The 21628-nt window shown below is 38.2% G+C and overlaps 1 protein-coding gene across 6 annotated transcripts in view; it reads left to right on the top strand.

Moving 5' to 3' along the window:
- Positions 1-3129: 3129 nt before the first annotated feature.
- The window catches only part of LOC131694261 (uncharacterized), a 63070-nt gene continuing 44571 nt past the window's right edge, over positions 3130-21628 (top strand). For 3 of the 6 annotated variants that reach the window (XM_058982826.1, XM_058982825.1, XM_058982820.1), the window contains exon 1: positions 3130-3722. The gene's annotated coding sequence lies outside the window, so the exon portion shown is untranslated. Of the gene's footprint in view, positions 3723-14638; positions 15054-15945; positions 16553-21628 lie in introns of those variants that run through there. The other 3 variants (XM_058982822.1, XM_058982824.1, XM_058982821.1) reach the window with 3 other exon arrangements.

Genomic DNA, 21628 nt, shown 5'->3' with positions numbered 1-21628 from the left:
CTGGACAGAGTTGCCAGTCTTCTTGATATGCAGTCTTCGCTTTAGCCCAGTTAAACTCATTCCGGAACCGGTTCGGATTTCTGAATGGAGTCAGCATGGATTCCAAATCAAATGCAACAACCGATTCCGACTCAGAATCGGTTGTTGCATTTGATTTGGAATCCATACTGACTCCATTCAGGATTCCGAATCAAATTCCGAATGGTTTGACCGGGAGGTACCTTGACAGATATATACCGAAAGCAAAACGAACATGTTCTGAGGCGAAAACATTGAGAATACCAGCGACAATCCTAATCTAGTGCTCTGTATCTACTGTCTTCGCGCATCTCTATAACCATCATCTCTGCTCTAGAAGAACATTCGCCGATCAATACATATAATAAATATCCATTCACTGATCACAGGGACATCCATTCACCGATCACTTGTTATTTCTTATCTTCTGGAAATTTAAAAATGAAAATTAAAGTAATTTCTAAGGAGATTTTATTGATTTGAGAATCTACTGTAATACAGAAAAAACTAATTAATTTATCTAACAGTGCGAAGAAACCTTAAATCACTAAACATATGTATTATTTGTATAATTGATTATGAAAATGTTCTCAATTTTATCAACCAGGAAAATTGATCAATTCACTTGAGTGCGGCTTACGGGTGGTTCCTTCAAGTTGTTGAGTTTTTTGACCTTGAGTGCGAGGTTTGTTCAGTAATCGAGGGCAGAACTTACATCAGAGAGATAGCTATTATTTGGGTGTTTTTGCCTTGCTTCGTACACCCGAATAGAAATATACAGTAACAAAACCATGATTTTCATTGTGACAGTACAGTAATTTTACAATATTTTCAATAAATTCTAGTGTTATGCTACAATACAAAAAATAATAAACTTTGACGTTTCTATAATAAATTTAGATGTAAAATCGATTTTTACAGTAGAAAAGAAGTGTGCGCAATAAAGCGATTTTAGACAGCATACATCCCTAAAATTTTTTGACATTTGTAAGATGATCCTAAGCTGTCTTGATGCCTTATTCACAATGTATGAAGCATGCGGTTTGAACTTTAGTCCACGATGAATCCGAGATCCTTGACGTGAGTGTGTTGAAATGCTCGAGTCGAACAAATAGTATTTTTTCGGATTTAAAACGATTCTGTTTAGAGTACACGTCGCACCAAAGCTCTCTAGTATACTCTAAAGAGACTCGGCATCGGTTTTATCCTGTACTAGCTAATACCCATCGCGCGTTGCTGCGAAACTCTACGAAATAGGAGGAAAACACAATTTGTTCCAAAGCGCCATCTGGCGGGCAGATAATCTCCAACTAATAGCACACAAACACGCCCCATACCAAATACCTACTGTGTGCAAATTTTTACGGAAATCGGTTAAGCCGTTTGGGAGTCTATAAATCATATACATACAAACTTTGACTTTTATATATATAGATATGTCGAAAGATTTCCAAGTCATTGACCAAAAAGGGCGGGGTCCTTTTAATTTTATATTGACGTCATTGAAATAGAGCAGGAATAATACTGGGCCGAGATGGTTTCCTTGCGGGATACCGGATGTAACACGGAATGATGCAGCTCGAATAGTTTTTATCCAGCAATCAAATATGAGATTCCCCGCTAATTGTCAATATTCGCATTGTTTCCATTTTTATAGATTGTCAACAAGTGCTGTTTTTCAGCAGGAAGGGAATATTCTTGATGTCAGTGATAGCTCGCTGACTCCGAATTGGTTCAAGAAGTCCGCTTGTTGTGGTGGAAGACGCTCGTCGGAAAAAACGCTTGAAAATTTGACGTAGAGCAGTAACAACTTTCCTTAGTATAAAACTCCATTTAATGACATACAAGATGGTGAACCGAATTCTTTTCGCTCCTCGTTCACATACTTCCAGAACGACTTGGGTTTAGATTTCAGTTGACGGTCGATGTTTCACATAAACACTGTAGCGTTTATGTTTCGGGAATTTTTTAAGAGCAGATAGTTTGGCAGTTTTTAATCGTCTAAGGTCGGTTGATTGCCAATGAGGGTGTTGATAGGTGCCAATTATTCGTTTATGCCGTCCTTGGTAATATGCTATACCCTATCATATTCAAATACACATTCGAAATCGATATATCATAATGTGCAGAGTCATTAGATATTTTGAATTTAAATGAAAATTGATATTTAATCTCGACTTTTTTGTATCGAAAATATTTCCCTTCAAGCTTGGTAATTCACACTCATAAAAATCCAAACGTTAATTGTATTTGCTTCAAACCACTTAAAATTCATATGAAAAAGAAACGCTAATGTTATCACGCGCACATAGAGCTTGTATGTGTCATCTGTATAAACTATATGCACACACATAAGTTATATGTGCGTATTGTTATTGAATCGGTTTTTATGTGCCTTATAGTTATGAAATGTGAATGTAAGGTTAATATTTCTTGTGAATACATGCGGTTTATGTACCAGCAAATAGGGTTTTTATGCCTCCGCTAATTGCAAAAACCTATGTGTAAAATCAGTAGGCATAACGTTAACATTTTTTTGAGCGCAGCTTTTTAGAAGAATTTAAAAAATATAAATATTGTAATGTTGACTCCCTGCTTCATTTAATGTGAGTTTACCGTATCATTTTTGTTGAAAAATAAAATTATATTGAATTATATTGAAAGAGCTCCTCCGTTAAACAAAAAGTATAATTTCCTTTCTATTCGGGTTATTAAAGTTCAGCTTCACCTTAACGGAGAAATACGAGAAATACCGACAAACGCATGTATCAGTGCCTTAAAAACGACAGTTGATTCGCCCCTCGTTTATCAATTTGCCGACATCAGCGGATCAGCCGTCAATCGTCATCAACAGCACTAGTAGCAATGTCGTATATACAGGTCTGGCAAAGATGGCACTTTGGTATTCGTAAGATGAATCTTACATGAGTGGTATGAGTGATCACAGTATAAATCGACTTGCTTTCGTCATAGCGGTCGTTCCGCTCCCATTGAATCGTGTGACCGCTATGACGTCGACCCGTTGTGCTTCTGGATTGTTTACATATTTTTGGTTGCCAACACTAGCAAAACGTGTGTTCTGCCACACCTATTTATACCTCATTGCACTAGTAGCACATCAGCCAGATCAGATCAGAGTGGCAGTGGAGTGAGTGAAACGCGATGTTCGTCTTTGATTAGTGCGTGCGGTTTAGTGGAAAATCGCGGAACTCTAAAATATATGAAATCGTACATGTCTTAATATTGTGCTCCGCAGATATAGTCCGACGTATACGTGAATTGAGTCGATGTTCCTAACGACTCACAAGGATTCTATCTTAAAATATATTAAAAAGTTCCGTTTCTCTGTGTGCACTGGCTGCGACGCGTCCGTATTTTATCCATCGGCTTTTACGAACTGGTAGTGGTGCTCCACGGCAAAAATCGCGAATCTTTTTTTTCTTTTTGCTAGTATGGTGTAAAAGGATAGTGTAGAAAAAAGAGTGGCAGCTATAAGTGCTAGTGTGGTGCTGGACGAGAAGGAAGAGGGGAGGCGAAACACTCGAACGAAGACGGGTTTTGCCTGATCGAGTGCCTGCCGTCTTATGTGCGGCTGATTAAAATTAAATTTTCGGCTCCTCCAAACAAGTAGCCACCGAAGAACAGATCGAGGATACCACATTGAACAATTCCTGTTCAAATTTTGATCCAATCGGCAGTAGACGGTATGTTTGAAGTAAAAATCGAATTATTACAATGAATAAACGTTAAAGAAAGTGGGGCTTTTTAAATATTAAATATCTAATTTTTATAGAAAATGTCACGTATATCGTTTAGTACTCGCATTCTCCAATCAAAATTGAATATTCAAATTTTCTTATTGTTATATTGCATCAAACTTAAATAAATAATTTTCCTTCTAGGTGTTTTGATTTTGGATTTTTGTTTTGCCCTGTCTAGAATCGTTGACATTAGAAATGCCCCTTTCTTCAGTTTCGTATAAATCCCAAAAGTTGGAGATTTTTCAGAAATTTGTATTTTCATAAAAATATAGCGAAACCTATACTTGTTATAGCAAATTAATTCCATGTAGAAATATGTGATTATGTGCAACATAAAGTACGATTCACGAGATAAGTCACCGGTACAGCACGTCAATGAAACGTCATAGTCAGTTACATGCAGTCACGTATATGGCACCCCTATCCCATTTGTATTGAACTGACATAAGTCAACATCTCAGCGGGCACAGAAATTATGGGCCCCACTGACAGTTCAAATCGTTCTGCTTGTTTTGCTCGAAGCTTCATTTTCACTAGTCAGATACCGTACGGCATGACTCAATTTTTAGGCATTTGTTAAAAAGCGAAAATATTGGACAGCTAATTGAAGAAATGTGTTGTTTTGGGCATGTCAGTGAATAACAAAAACTTTACACCATGGTGCACCAACAAATTAAACGAACTCGACTATCTCAAATTGTGCCGAATGAAATTGATTCTGTTTATTGTGGATCGACCCTAACGCGACGTTTTAGATGTTGGCATAGAAATCATGGCGGCGTAGCAGATACCTGCATGCAGTTTTTACGGAGAACGTCAAAGTCAGTTGCATACAGTTTCCATGGAGACGTTTACACCTAACACCTAACTAGACTGTTAAACATTTTTAAGCTCGCTAAATTTCTAGATGGACCGCGAGTGGTCTTAGCCCGTTCAGATGACACTATACTGTGAAAAATTCATTAATTTCCTTACATTTCTATGAAGTTAAAAAAAAAATTAGAAGATCGGTGAACGCCTCTAAAGCTGTGAGGCATTTGGTTAAATTTTTAAGTTTTGGTTAATATCTGAACCTGCGAAAGTTATTTGCAAAATTACCGTGCTCTGGAGCATACTTAAATTTGACAGCTCGTTAGTCAAAATGGTTGCTCTTGATACAGAGTTTTCTGTACTTAATTGAGGTTGTCAATATCATTCAAAAAAATAATGAAGGGAGAAAATAGAGTCGCAAACATTCATGATTTGTTTGGACGGCGCCCATGGTTGAGTGGTAAGCGTGACCGCGTGACTCAGCCCGGTTAGTGTGGGTCCAATCCCAGCGGAGGTCGTTGAGATTTTACTGAGGTGAAACAATCTGAGGCACACCTTCCTTCGGAAGGCAAGTAAAGCGGTTGGTCCCCGGTCCATGAGTTTGATGGGTCGATATCTAATCCAGATAGTGGGACTCGTCACCTCTCTGGCGTCGGAGTTAGGCTTCGTAGCGGAAATAGGCCGACGGAAAATAACTAGAACTAGAAGAAGATTTGTTTGGGTTTTTTTCATGTTGTAGATATTTACGTTTCGAGGCTATGACTGTCATATACTTATTGTAATAACTAATATTAAAATACTCATGAATGTGCACACCTCTACCCATGGTTTTCGCGGGAGCGGGCCATTTGGCACAAGGTCATTTCGTCGCTGTTGTGCTATCCTATGACAAGCGCCATTTAGCACTTTTCGAGAAAAAAGATTTTTAAAGTTTGGGATTGAATATCTTTATATAAAATAAATGCTACAAGCTTTTCGGAGAAAACATTCGATGCTTCTATCTTTTCTGAAGTAATCTCTCGATTTGTGTGAAGATCGGTTGATTACACTTACAGTTTTTACTTTAAATGTAAACCAAAGTCGCTCGCATACGTGTCATAAGTGTGTATTGATGATAAAATATGTATGACGTGTCACAAATATGCACAGAAGATTTCATATAAAAATGAATCATAACTGATTCGTGAAATTATGCGCTATAGATAGCTATGTGCAATACTATACTTTTCCATGCGATAGCAGCAATATCAGGTTATAAAATGATAGTATTGGAACACAAAGTTTTCCCAGTTTTCCTCCTTTATTCGGGAAAAACAATAAACAAAAGATGGTTCCATTAACAATTTAGAGACAATATATATCAAACAATGTTTGTGTTGATAGACGACTAGACGATACAAATAGTCTTCTTGCATAATCCATCACTACATTTCGGTATACTTTCCAAAACTAGTGGAAATCTCTATAGGAAATTTGTTCAATAATGTTGAAAATATAAGCCAACCATTCCCAGAAAAAAAACTATGGTAGGAAAAGTTTTGCTCCCGAGACAAAAACCTAGTTAATGGTTATGGTTTATCTGCATAGAAATTACCTATGTCATGAGAGACATCTATTGGCTTGCTATAAGCTTTTTGGTTTATAGCAAGCCAACAAACTGGGTATGTTGTCTGATATTTCTTTGTCATAAGATAGCACAACTCGATCACTCGAGAAACTGGCGCTTGTCATAATCGTGTTTCGCTATATCTCAGTAACCCAGTAGAATTTCAAAATTCTGAAAACGCAACTTTATAGAGATTTTAAAATTTAGTAACATGGCATATCTAACTCAGTTCACCCCAAAATAACGTTTGTCATAAGATAGCACAACAGCAACGATTTGGCATAGTGATCTCACTGAAAGTCATTTGGCATAACATACGAATGTGTAGTTTATCAGGTGAATTACCCATAAGGTTAAAGCTGCACTAGGCAATAATAATAATAATGTGTTATCTATTACCTAATATTGATTATATTTCGAGTGCATTTTCAACATTTTATAACTGATTTAGCCTTCTTTTAAATATGAGCAGTTCTTTTGAGTTTCATTTTTGAAATTGTTGTGCTTGTTTATTCTTGCAATTATGGATTCTTTGCTATGACATACGTTTTAGAAAGTATAGTGTAGAACTGTGATCCACCCAACGTATGTTTTGTTTTGTCTATTATTATTATGATCGCCAATGAGTTTTGGTTTTCCATACAATGTTACAATAAATAAAATTATCCTTATTATCTTTCTTTATATCATGAGCTGTTCTTTCGAATTATTTACTTTATCCTTTGTGGATTTCGTCATGTTTTTCAAACGTTGACTTATTGAATGAACTTACATATATTCAACCGTCGGTTGTTACACTGCTCTATCACTTTGGGCGAAGCCAGTGCAATGCGGATTTGCCGCACAACCCAGACCAATGTGGCCGCCGACCCACCGTCGGAAGCGGCGGCCCCTCGCAAGCAAACCTGTGATCCACTTGTTTGCCTCGATTACTCAAACATGGGGGCTATAAATTAGTTTAAGTCCGACGGAGCGACAGCGATGTCGGACAGCACGCGACTTGCAGCGATGTGGCGTAGCCACATTAGTCATAAATGTTGTTTTATTAATTGGTAAAGAAGAATAATCTAATTAATTTTGGTTCATGTTCAATTTTAGTACTATTGGTAAACCAACTCATTTAAAGCCATTTGAATATTTAGGTAGTTGCCGTTATGCTCAAACATGTGACCAACATGTCAGCTGCTTACAACTGCTTAACTAACTTTCCCTCGAACGATGAACGTTAGACCTTCAGTAGTAGCACGGCTTAAAATTATGCTGAATTACCTGTCTTCTTGAACAGTTTTAAATTATGTGTTTCCTCTGTAGTTGAAAAAATGGCAAATGACCTCCAGTGTGATCACTTCTCAAAATTATGCCAAAAGACCGTTATGCCAAGTGACCTTCAGTGTAATCAATTCTCAAAATTATGACAAATGTCCGTTATGCCAAATGTCCGTTATGCCAAATGACCTTCAGTGTAATCAATTCTCAAAATTATGCCAAATGACCATTATGCCAAATAAACGTTATGCCAAATGACTATGCCAATTGACCCAGACCCGGTTTTTGCAGCTGTCAATTCTAAATAACTATCCAAACATTGGAAATGGGTGGAAATTAAAAACTCAAATTTTAACTTCAGAACCTAGAGGTTACCAGAATGTTCTTAAAAATGTATCAAGCTTCATTACGGGTGGATAATCCGAGTAGCATAACTCCAATGGCTCTGTAACTTACCGAAGTACGATGGGTAATTAACTAAAATCCTACATCAGACGATAATAAAAACCCGGGCCATGGTATCTAGTGCAGAAATGAAATATATAAAATGTGTTAGGTAGTAACAGCGATTGTGTGTGGTCTCGCTCTAGAGGCAGGGGTACGATCACGGTCGCCAATGCGTGGATCATGTGTTCTTCCTGGGACGTCATCATGGTCCAGGGATAGCATAAGGGTTTGTGCATTGGGTCGGAGTCCCCAGGGTTGCAGGTTCGCATCGTGCCTCTAGAGGGAATTTTTGCATCATTGCTTTTATTCAACTGATAATTTCGAACTGTTATCCCCGTTAGACACCACCAAAAAAGAAACAAAGACGTTGAAACCTATTTAAGCGCAATCCAGTGATAGCCGAGTTATCAACGAAATATTGTGACATCCTGACTTGAGATGAATAAGGGCTCGTCTATCCTATATCCCATAATTTCTGTCTCTTCCGTATACTTGAAGTTTACATTTTGCGTCGGGTTCTGGTCCGTGATCCGGTTTATGGTAAAATGAATGCCGAACAAAATACGATGGTGCGGTAAAGACTACCGTGTCTACATACCCTCTCATAAAATTGATTTCGACTAATTGGTGAATTTTTCATGTGTAGATCATTTGAAGCATGAGGTTGGCTATTTCCAGGACCCCTTTGCCCCAGTGAGCGAAAAGTTTCAATGGCAATCGCATTGGACGGGACTTGTATCAAGTGATTTGTGGCGGGATTATTGTGCGTTTAATTTCGTCCTCTTCGGCAAGGAACCCCTGCTCTAGGTTGAGGGGGTTTACCGGTATTGCAAACTACATTATCAAGCATATTGCGTGCATCAGTGCTAAAGAACCTAAGACAGACAAGTACTTTAAAATGGTTATTGCATTACGCCTTGATAGTGGTGCATCGAGGATACCGAGAGTGCTTATGGGCCTTTTTTATGTTTTGTTTGTTTTCATTCTCTGCACTAGCCCTAACAAATGGTCAACCAACAGCCTGTGCACACTGGCGTGACCGACTAGCGGGTCAGCGTGGATTGACTTTAGGTGGGCTGTGCTTGCAAACGTTGCTCAACAGCTTCATGGCAGTATTAAGTTTTATTTTTTGTGTTTCGAATTCATCTCGTCAGTAACTAGCACCTTCTGGGTGTCTAGTTAGACGATGTATCTAAACTAGTACCCAAATTAGCACTAGATAGACACAAAAAATTCCAAACAGTTCACACGACACATGTGAACGTTCGAAGCAACTGACTTGTCCCGTGTGATGTCCCGGAAAGTAAGCACAGAGGCTCAGGTTTGCTGACGAGAAAACAAAAACGAACTCTTGTCTTTTGGCTCGGGAGCCAAACGCCTTGGCGCGGGCTCAGGACCAACGAAGTCAATCGCTGAACCTCCCCTGGCCAATTCGTTAGCCCATTCATTTCCAGTAATACCAGAAGGTCCGGGCACCCAGACAAGGTAGACAGTGTAGACAATGCTTAGTTGTTCGATTTGGGTTCGGCACGCGATCACTAGCTTGGACCGTGATTTGTCTGAGCTAAGGGCCGTGATTGCAGCCTGACTATCGGAGCAGAAGTTTATAACTCTGCCGGACAAACTCAGTTGAAGGGCCGATTGTATCCCGCACATAATCGCAAAACTTTCTGCTTGGAATGCAGTACAGTATCTAGTGAGTGAGATTGTTCCAATCTCATTTCACGACAGTAGACACCAGCACCAGCACGTCCCTCCATCAGAGAACCGTCAGTGTAACAGACCACTTGCGTTTGTTGTTGTCTTCCATATAGCCACACAACCACTCCTCTCGAGAGGGATCTTCACATGGAATGTCCTGTAAAGAAAAGTACATGTGAGTGTAATATCGCTGGGAGCAAGAATATATTGACCCCATGTAACCATTTGTGACCACAATCGTGTAAAGCCCAGTCACCTGCAGTCTGTATGTACATGATAGTGCTTCTTGTTTGAGGTGTATGTGTAATGGTTTGATATTTAGAAGTGCCTCAAGAGCAGCAGTCGGAGTCGTGGTGAAAGCACCAGTCAACGCCATGAGCACCATTCTTTGCAGATGGTTTAGCTTTGATTGGACTGTCATCACCTCTCCCCTCTGCCAGCACACAAGGCATCCATATGACAGCAATTGGGCGTACAATTGTCGTGTAAATCCAATAGATGTATTTAGGCTTGAGCCCCAGGTCTTTCCAAAAGTTCGTCTGCACTGCCCGAAGGCCATGCACGCTTTCTTGACTCTCAACTCAATGTGAGTAGACCAATTCAGTTTGGCACACAGTAGCTCAGAATCAAAGAACTGGAAAGGACGAACCCCGGTTGTTATTCACTTCTTCGTGAAAAGAATCATTGAAGTTTTGCTTTGGTTAATTGATAATTTATCTTGCGACACCACTGTTCGACAGCTCTTAGTGCCTGTTGCATTAAGTCAAAGATTAATTAGTATTTGGTAATCGTCAGCAAACCCGTAGGTTGTAAATCCAAGCTCATTTAGTTTCTTCAACAAGCCGTCGGCTACCAAGTTCCATAACAAAGGTGACAGAAGGCCGCCCTGAGGACAACCGCAAACACTTAACTTCCGTATCTCAGCCTGTCGCAGTGACGAGCAAAGTATGCGGTTACTAAGCATTGCGTTTATCCAACCCGAGATACATGCATGCATTCACACATTCTCAAACGCGGCCTCAAGCGGGAACCTACAAAAATGCCCTCGCGCGCGCGATCACGGATCGGTCATGTCCGGAAGTCTATCCTTGATCCTAGAAGCATGTGTCCATGCCTTCGGCTGGACCAATCAAGAAAATACGCTCATACCTATTATACAATAAGTCTTATGGCGACATGACCGGGAACCCTATCGATATAAGGGATCCCAATCTCTGCCAGAGTTTTAGCCGCACACCGAAAATTTAATATCACGCAAATATGTTACAAAATTACGTCAGCGTACAAACGTTGGGGCCCATCGCGATTGTCCAAGCAACCTACGCCCACGAACTCGCAAACATGATTTCACTCCAATGATTAAAATTGAAAAATTAAGAAAAAATAACTCCCATATCCACTAGACAAAACGTTCCATGGCGACATGACCGGGAACTCTAGTGATATGGGGTAACTCACTCCCTGTCAGAATGTGATCCGTACACTGAAAACTAAATGAATGACGGTCCGCGAATATGTGAATGGCCGCAGGGTTTCAAAATCGAATTTATACAAGCGAAGTTACATACACACGTGACAAACACGTCAACATACGAACGCTTAAGCCCTTCGCGATCATTCACGCACACCTATAACCAGCCATGGAATCTTAGTTTGAACAAATGAGAAAGGCACAATTGCAACCCTAGGTGGAATAAAACAGGTTTTTAGAGTGTATTATATGTTTCTTGTTGGCCGTGACTACAATATATCTATGAGCGGAATTAGGTTCGCCTAAATTTAGCGCACCTTTTTCCGTGCACTGCAATTTCAGCGATAATACATATTTACAAATGCACTGACCATTTGGGTTTTGTGAAATTGTTATTTAACACACTCTTTTTATTTTGGTGCTTACAAGTTTGAAAATGAAAAACAACTTCAAATTAGTTATACTGTTTACATTATGGTCTTAACGTAATCGCTAAGTATATATGCAAACATGGCGGCCACAATGACGAGCGTTCTTTTTTTATTATTTTGCAGGTATATGAGCCATCAGAAAAAATAATTTGTTTCTCAGTCAGTTTGGATAAATATAGGCAGCATGTGTGCATTACATGTTCAATTATTTTAACAAACCCGCTCCTGCAATTTGACAAATAGTTCAGAGTGCGCGGAATCCTAATCTGCGCGGAATTATGTGCCTTCACGGTATAAAACATTTTTGTATGTAAAAAATAATGCACTAATTTTATAAAGATGTGATCTTTTTCAATACTATAATGCAGAAATAATACCTGAACTTATCAACAGAAGATCTTGACCGTAATGCTGTTGTTTCATAACTTGGTAATTATAATGAAAACAGAAAAGTGTGGACTATTGCCTGATGTAAAACTGAAAAGTATGAAGTCAAATTACTGAAAAAACGCCACAATGCTCCCCCAATTCAGCTCTTACCACGACCAAGTGAAACTAATGCCTAGCAGCGAAACGCTGCAGCAGTTATAAAGCAAATATAAAAATTCTAAAATCTCATGTTATAAATAAAAAAGTTGCCACACTGCATCTACTTAACCTTGTTTTTCCGGAAGATTCTTCCGGGACTATCGGTTGAGACCCAATGTACTTTATGGCTGTCAATAATGTAGACTAGTAAGGAATCATTCATATCTATTATTACGCAAAAATGATAATTTGAGTGACTGAAAATAAAATTCACAAAGGTAGAACTTTGTAAAACTCGCCTTATATTAGAATGTACAAATCGAATATAAACATCAAGCGTAAAAGTAGGACTGGGATCCACCCGAAAAAGTCGACTGGGCTGAACTAGAGTCTGTGGTATTATAGAGTCCCGTACAGAGGAATGCGCAACACTGCCTAAAATGATGCCCTCTTCTTTGTTCCTGGCACCCACAGTTTTTGCTGTAACTTGGAGTGACTTCAACCGAGTTACACAGTGGAGTGAATTGAAAACCTACTGTTTCGTGGCTCATAGCACTTCATTCATGATACTATTCCATGTAATTTATTCATAATAAACTAAATTCAGTGTCTTGTTTTGGCGATTGAAATATTTTGTCATGATATTATTTTTCTCAACACTAATACTTTTCTTGCATATTCTCTGAAAGATGAATGTTTGTTTCCTTTGCACGATAGGTAGCCATCTGACTGTTCGATAGGTAGATTTGGCTTCACTCTGTGCGAGCCTTTATAACATAAACAAAGCCTTTAGGCTGAACAACCAATTTAAAGACCCCTAAAAATAAATAATCCATTCGCAACAATATCCGTATAACGTAACATTTGAGATTAAAAGTCGACTGAAGAAAACTACCGAATATGTTTTGTTCCGGTTTTTATACTGAATGTTTTTATACGACTCCTAGTCTGATTTTTACGCTTGATATTTTTATCGTATTTTCACATTCTAATATATTTGAAACAAAGTTTAAGTCTATTCCTGCAGATTTTACTTGTGGTTGTTCTTTTATTTTGCTTAACGGATTTTCATAAATGTTGTAAATGACCAATGTTGTTAACGAGATTAATTTAGTAATTTTCATCAATGAATTAGACCTGTAAGGTACCGTTCATAACTGATGTCACACGAAAATTAACTCTTCTCTTTTCTAGACGGATGATATATAAAAGGCAATGTAATTCTATTCTGCTAAATTGCATTCGATGTAAAGACTTTTAAGTTTATATTTTTCTAAGCTGTCCTATGATCGAATTATATACAACGATATTCTATATATGCGTTTCATCAAGCGGTGCTCAAATAAATGGCTCGACCACGAACATAATTAGTAAATTATTCATAATCTAAATGATAGTTTCTAATGCCGGGTCCCAAACAGCATATATTTGATTCGAACCAAATTCTTTTCTCGCAGCACTGCTCGCGAGATCCCGCAGTACTGTTCGGTTAGTGCTAGCTTCGTTAGTGCTTTCTGTTGATTGTCGGCCGCGAAAGAGGATAGTAAGAGTGGCAAAGGGGATGGTATATTTTCTTATAAGTAACATACACGGTACAATGGATTCAGAAGCGGGTGAGAAGACCAGATTCGCACGAGTAGTGGTTATGCCCGTGTCGGCTCACACATGTTCGCTTCAGAAGACGTGTAATCCATATCGAGAGGGGTTTGAAAAGTTGTCAAGCAAGGGAATCAAGTTTACTGGTTGGGAAAGGGGTTTAGGATGAATGACGAACTTGAATAATAGGAGCAAGAGATATAGCGGGTGGAAACCGGTGGGGACAAATTGAGATTGCTAGAGTGATAGCTATGGGAAGGGTGATGAGAGGAAGATGGTAATTGGAAATCGAAACGACACGGTGAACTGATGTGAGTGCAAATGAAAGAGTACTGATGGTTGAATGAGAGCGACGAAAAAGGAGCGCTTGGAATATCGATCTCTTTTTGGCAGCTGGTTACGGATGGGGGTATGCGAAGAGATGAAGTAACAGGCGAGTTAAATGATAATTGTTATTATAGGGGGTGAGGTAAATGTATATCTGATTGCACCAAAAATGTACACTAAACCATAATATATCTGGTTAACACCGAATTTGTACCAGAAATGGTCTGAACTTGGAAATTTGAGTCAGTTCGTAAGGAGTATTACTTTTCCAATAGTGTTGCGATTGTGGCACAAAAACAGCAAATCACATACAATGCTGATACACTTTTGAATGTAAGTTAACTGGACGAAAACTAGACTAATGACGAATAAAACTGACCAAGTATTCACTTTCAGTCACAGGATTTGTTCAAACAGAAGTCGGCGTCCATTTGTCCACCCCTCGCTTGATCATCTATATTAAACATTGCACGCATACATATCCACACAGTAACTAACAACGAAACACGCAACAATGATAAACGTGAAGCATAGCTGCCATAGCATACGAGTTTCCACAAGGCATACAACGAAATTCACTATCGTTGATATGCACTCTTTGAATGTTACTGTGAATGTAGATCGAACAGGCTTTTCTGTCTTGCTCTGAACACATCATTCTCTCTTTCATCGTGTGTCGTGCGGCTGCAGAAGATGGGAATCAACTTTCTTCTCTTCCCTTTAGAGCAACTCCTTCGGAGTCCCGGTACTCTGGTTGAAAGGGGAACCCTTTGCTAGTGAACCCAACAGTGCCATTTCGCAAGTGAAAGTTAAGAAAGTGATCTGGGTAGGCTACATATAGTGTACGCAAAACTAGTGGCAACGAGGTTGTGCTATCGTTAGTAACCTAACCTACAAAATGACGGACATTTCTGTGTAAAAATTAGGAACGAAAGCAACGTACGGGTTAAGCAAGTGATTTAGAGTTTTTCGTTGATTTCTTTTCGTTGGTGAATTTAATCGATGAAAGAGACCAGAACAGAAGGGAGTCAAGAGAAGGGTGTGTAAAAAGAAAAAAAATCGTTTCCTTTGTGGCACTGTTTTTGTTACATGTAAGTGTGTTTGATAGTGTATGTGGATATAATTTATGAATAGTGAATATTTGACAGCTCGTTAAAGTAACATGAGAAATAAACTACAAACATTGTACAAGATCAGTAGAGAAGGTACAAATTGTCATCTTCCATATTTCGACCGCTGAATGCGGCGATATAGCACAAAATGGAAGCAGCAGGTTTGACAGATTCTTCCGGAACATATACAAAGGTATATGTTGGTGTGATCCCTAATATTACGTCGATTTTTAACCATTATGCATGGGGAGCTCTTTTTCCTAGTGTCCTTGAAAATGGAACGGTGTCTTTATGCGGTTTGGTTATAACTGCTCACTATCCAGATTCTTCGTTCAAAGACGTGATGTGAGAAGCTTTAATTAAAATTTCCGAGTTGCACATTTGCTAGTTCGGCCGTCAGTATTGCCGGGACTGTACAGTTTAGTGCAAACATTTCATTTCTAATATTGTTCAAGGTCATTCTATCGCTTACTAGCCGAAATAATTTCGGCAATAGCTTTATTAAAGTTATTATTTACCGCTCACGATATTTTTCTGACAGTATAAAAATTTACCACGCAATTCGAATTAGATTTTTTCTATATTGTCAGTAAAACCAAACTCACTACCTCACGCATGAAATGTCACCCCTTGATTGATCTTCGTTGCGTGTTCACACTTATACAACCATGATCCATTGGATTGTATTGGCGCACATATGAAACTAATATAACAGTGTGCGTGCAGTGCAGCGAAAAAATGGGAAGTCTTTAGGGAGCAAATTCGCTTATGCTAGCTCTCTCTCGCACGTTTGCCGTACAGTTGAACGAGGTCCAAATTAGCTGATCTCAATCCTCGGTTTCAGTCAAATCTATTTCTCTCTCTTTCTTCGTGTGCCTGCTACTCGAAAAGATGGGAACGAAAATTTTACTCTTCCCTTTCGAGTGAATCCTGTGGAGTCCCGGTGCACAGGTCGAACTAGAATTGCTCGGAAAATGGGACTGGTACTGTATTTTTTCGCTAGAAAGTTTAAAAAATATTGTAAAGTAGTCTAAAGTGCGTGTAAGTGATATTCGCGAGGTTGTGGTGTGACCAGTTAACCTAACCTTTCAAATGTTGAACGAACGTAGCAAAAATGGCGAACCGAAGCAGAGTTTTTACAAGTGGTGAAAATTGACAAGTTGTCTAGAGTTTATATTTATCCATTCAGCTTTCAAGCAGGAAATGAAAAATGAAACTGATGTGTTCCGAATCAGGAATGTCGAAAAAGGGACCCAAAAATAAAAAAAAAAGTCATGTCCGCTTCCTTTGTGGACTTTTTTTTCCTGGTTACATGTGTGTAATTTGTGATTGTATATGTTGGTTCGGATGAAAAGCAACACTATGACAGTTCACTGAAGCAACGTGAAGAAGAAACTGCTAGCATTGTACAAGAGACCGAAGAGAAAAAATGACATCTCGTATTCGAACAGCGGCGTATTATGAAATGAAATCAGCAGGTTAGAAAATTCAGCGATCAACCTTATTAGGTTTTTCGGTTATACTCGTATATCTTACTTTCCTTCCCAGCCCTGATAAAGGGATGGCTGGTCTTCAGCGTCTGTTCTTCAAGCTTTCAAATTTTCATGAAATGTTATTTTCGTGAGTTTCCCACAGCTATACGGCCTGTGATCGCGAATATTGTTATGCTCAAGGTTTTTACTGCCAGATGCCAGGAAGCTGAGCTACGCTGTATCAGGGATAACAAACGGGAACCTTTGGAAAATAGCTCAAGGTCGTTCCTGGTCCCGAGCAATCCTGCGTGCAATCACCTGATTGACGTCACAGCCAAGTGAATTATTTCAGAGCTCATCCATCCATGCTATAATCTCTATCAGCGTACATCCAAAAACAATTTGGCAATTAGTTGAGCTTATCTTAAAAGGAAAAGACGCTCAACTGCTATGCAGATTTAGTTTTCTTTGCGTTTGGAGTCTTTGTTAGCTTTAGCCTTTCAGAGGGTAGAGTTATTTAATTTTTTAATAATTGAACAATATGCATCTAAATCGATGAAAACTCACTACAAATTTGACCTGTGTGTTTCTCACATTACCTGTCATTAAACAAATTGAGAAACTACAGGAGATTTATCGTAATTTGAGCATTGTTGGCTTCACACAGTTTTTTTTTTTAATTTGTAACTCACCTTTACATCATTAACTCAGATAATGTCCATGAACTTCAGAGTGTTTACGGTAATTGGTTTATTGTACAAACTTCAGAAGATTTCTACAAATTTTGTAAAAGTCCTACGAACTTCATGGACTAATTTCCGGCAAACTTCAAGAAAATTCTTTCTAATTTTTTTTACCAATTTCTGCAAAGTGCTTCGAAATTTAAGAAACCTCTACAAACTGTAGTTTAACGAATCTCAGAAAAGGTCTCAAGCATTAGGTACGATATTTCCAATAAACTTGAAGAAAGTTCTACGACCTTCGAAATATTTTGCAAACGTACACCATGGTATTGAACCAATTTAAACGTCAATCCATCATTTCGATTCAGATTTCAATTTATTTTGAGCAAGAACAACGACTTATTTTGTACACCACGTTTACCGAACTTTAGAAGAAATAATCAACTTTTTTTGGGAGACAAAGAATCTACAGCGACAAAAATGAATTTAAATCCTTTTGTTTGAATTCATGTCACAATTTAATAGTTCGAAAACTATTTCATTTAAATTAGTTGACGTGCTACCAAAGTCATTTTTCCCAAAATAGATGTTGGTTTATCAGATTTAGCTTAATAAACAGGTTGAACGACGCGTCACCGCTGAAAACAAGTCATGGATTGCGGTTTCAACTTCGTATCTAATGAATCTGGCACCTACTTAGCAACATATTGACGCTAGAACTAAGACGATATGTGTGATGTACCTGAGTTTCGCACAGAAACTTTTAGAATCTAGAATTTCCTGAAACATTTTAAGGCTAGGCTTTGCAGGATTTCTCTGAAATTTCACTGTTTCACTGATTTTTTTAGTGCATATAGAAATTCCCTAAAGATCGTAGAAGCAATACCAGAGATTATTGTTGGGGCCACAAAACACGCTATATCTTTTAATTCATACATTGCATCTAACAACCACAGAAACTCAAAATTAAAATGACAATTTGAATTCTTACCACTCCAACGCAAAATACGATTTGAAACAGAAGTTATGATGTTTATTTAAATTACTAATTTTCGAGGTTCACATTAAGTTCGACACTCTGATTCGAACGTTAAAGCTGCATAGTGTCTCCATCGAGTAGAATATCAAAACATACACGCAAATAACACATCGTACGCCTCTTAACATATATTCTACGTTGTAATTTTTAACATGTTCCGTCCTTTATGATACTTTATTTGTCGTACCACTCCCTTGCTCGTCCACAAAAGTGTTGTCTTTTCATATAAATTACACAACTTGTGAAATTTTAAACATTTTAAAGATTTTTTTGATAGAAGTTTTAACATTTAAGTTATTTAGGGTTAGAAAATTCTCGTTCTGAGATATCTCTAACCCTGTATGCGGGGTTGTGAATCGAACCCAGATAAGCTGCATACAAGGTAATCGATTTACTAACCACGCTATGCCCGCCCCTCATTTTCAAGATATATTCAGTTTCACCAAGAATGTCGTTATGCCTTTCGTCACTATACTGGGCCTCATTTTAATAATTTCAAAACGGAAACGTTATGTAGTCTCAATCTAAATAACTTTCTCGAAAATAAACTACTCGCTTATCTTTTTTTCACAAATTGAAAGAAAAGTGTTTAACGCTTACAACTGCTATATTGTTCCTTACGTAAAACTTTATTATAGATCGAAAAATACTTTTAATGCGAATCAGCATAAACGCTAGAAACTTTAAATTTTTGTAACGAAACTTTTTTAATGTCATACGTGCGGGAGACACTGAGCAGAGCACTCGTGCGTGATGCTCGTGCCTGCCCAATACAGTTCCGTCTTTACGCATGGGCACGCTGGGCCAGGGGCCCCTGCATTTTTAGGGCCCTCAACTTAAAATGAATTAAAATCATTCTAAAGGCTATGTTCCAAAAAATAGTCGCGCTTAATTTTTTACACCTGTTGTGCGTCTGGGTAACAATAGATCAGTAGCAGCTCGAAATCGCACATTGCACCTTAACCCAGGTGATTAAGACGTTTAAAAAGCATAAAAAATCAAGCGGAGCTATGGTTGCGGTAGAGGCACTGTATGATCATACCATGGTATTGAACCAATTTAAACGTCAATCCATCATTTCGATCAAGATTTCAATTTATTCTGAGCAAAAACAACCAAATATTTTGTAAAACATGTGTACAAAGCACGAAATGGAAAATGATGTCAAAATTCGCTACAAAATCCTTGTTTGTGTTGCTATCTACGGATGTGGCGATTATTCAGTTCTTAACCATGTCTGACAGTTGCACTTGTCCATACAAAGTTGTGATAAAATTATAAAAAATGGTTTATGTGGTTAAAAGTTAAGTTTTTAACTAATTTTGGGCCGCTGAACCCATTTCTAGTATCAGTTTTGAAATTCCATAATTTTTTATCGTCTATTTTTATGTAAACTCATAAGAAGGCGTTGGTTGATATTATAACAGTATTATTGGTAGAAGAAAATTCAATAGAACTTTAGGGATTAGGGTATGGCGCGTATTTAGTACAATCAAATCAAATTAATGAGTGGAAATATGAGCATATACTAATATAGTCGGTGTTAAGTCAGGCCGGACTAAGTCGCAAAACATAAAAAATGAGATAATGATAGCACTGGATAAAGAATATCTTCAGCTGCATTAGACTCTTCCCAGATTTGAAATATGTAAAAATAAATAAGACTTATGGCAAAAATTTACTTCCAATTATAACGTAAAGGATGCTGGGATTCAAACTTTAAACTCGTTAAACCATTCGATCCATGGTACTTGATCGAATTCTCCGGTGAGTAATGTAGACTGGAACTGAAGTACGCCGAAAAACTGGTGGTGATAAAGACTGCACCTTTCGCTGCACCCGTGCCGAGAGCAACGGCTGCCCTTTCCCAATTCACATAAGTATATCTTCTACACGAACCTAAAAAACTGGAGAAATACGTGAAATCGATCTACTCTGCAAATTGTGTTTTTTTTGGGATAATGTTTTGGATGAATCGCTCTGCAAAAGATTATTGTTTTTAGTAATATTATAACTTCATGTTGAAGGGCATCCAATTCTGAAGAGAATGCATTTTATTTTGGTTCAATCGGTCAACTGCTTTTGCTGTCATCTGTCACGCCAATTCGAAAGAGTTTTAAAAGTGAAATAAGAAAACGAACGAGTGAGTGGCATTCCACTCGACAGCGTTCTTCCGTGCTCTCGCATATGTGATTGGCGTTCCTATGCGTTATATATCTTCGACAATACTTTGAGTCGATGGTTCTGAAGTTGTGATATATTCTTAGACAATTTATCTATTGAGGTACGCAATGAAAAAACTCAATTTTTTCGATCTTGTTGAGCACACCATCCCTACAATACCTCCATGGATAACACATCAAACATCAACGTATTTGCAAAGAATAAATGGATTAAGCCAAATTTACACCTTACTGATCTAATTCTGTGATGGTTCAGTACCGTACACAGACACCGATATTCTTTCATACACATCAAATACGAGCATTCACACTTGTCCGGCACGGTGTCGTGCCAGAGAAGTGTGAAAGCTCGCATTTGAATGTATTTGAAGACTTTTTTGTCAATAGGTCCAATCTGCAAATGAGAGCCCTCTTTTTTCGCTTCCTCTTTCGCTTATTACTGCAAAACCATAAAGCTTTTTAAACATTTATGTTTCGAAAGACCAAGGTTTTTACTAGCTTATTACGCAAATAGTTGAAGGGAGGTCAGAAAGGTGACCGAGTAATTCGCGGAAGAGAAAGTGAACAAAGAGAGGCTCTCTTTTGTAGATTGGACCTATTGAAAAAGTCTTCATTTAAAAGTATGCCCGTGCACGGTACTGAACCGTCACTGAATCGTATTGGATAGGTGTAAATAGTGCCTTGGTTTCAATTGTTCATCATTGAAAAGCCGGTCTGACGCGGGAATCACTAAAAAATGTTTCTGGCAAAAACTTTGAATTTTATTAAATCATTGACACCAATTCTTTTTTTTGTACGGGGATGCGTTTTTGCTATGCTATTTTTTGCAAGGGGATACGTATCGTGCGAAAAAAATCCATATTGTTTTGAGAAACCATGCAGAAAAAAATCGTGTTATTTTGAGAAACAGTGTCAAAACCAACTCGTGCTATTTCAAGAAACCGTGCGAAAAAATCCGAAAAAGATTCTGTTTATTAATAGGCATTTGGTTATAGCAGTTAATAATAAATAGTGTTGGACATTTTCAATGTGCGTCAATGTGTCAAACTCTGAAGTATTTCGGGAAAGCTTTTAATAAAAATTAAAGATGGGGACAGGCATAGCGTAATTGGTAAATCGAATGCCTTGTACGCAGCTAGTCTGGTTTCGGTTCCCAACCCCGTACATACCCGATCAG

Source organism: Topomyia yanbarensis, chromosome 3, assembly GCF_030247195.1.
Source record: "Topomyia yanbarensis strain Yona2022 chromosome 3, ASM3024719v1, whole genome shotgun sequence".
Classification (NCBI taxonomy): Eukaryota; Metazoa; Arthropoda; class Insecta; order Diptera; family Culicidae; genus Topomyia; species Topomyia yanbarensis.
Note: the sequence above shows the minus strand (reverse complement) of the source record. Positions and strands in the feature narration are given on the sequence as shown.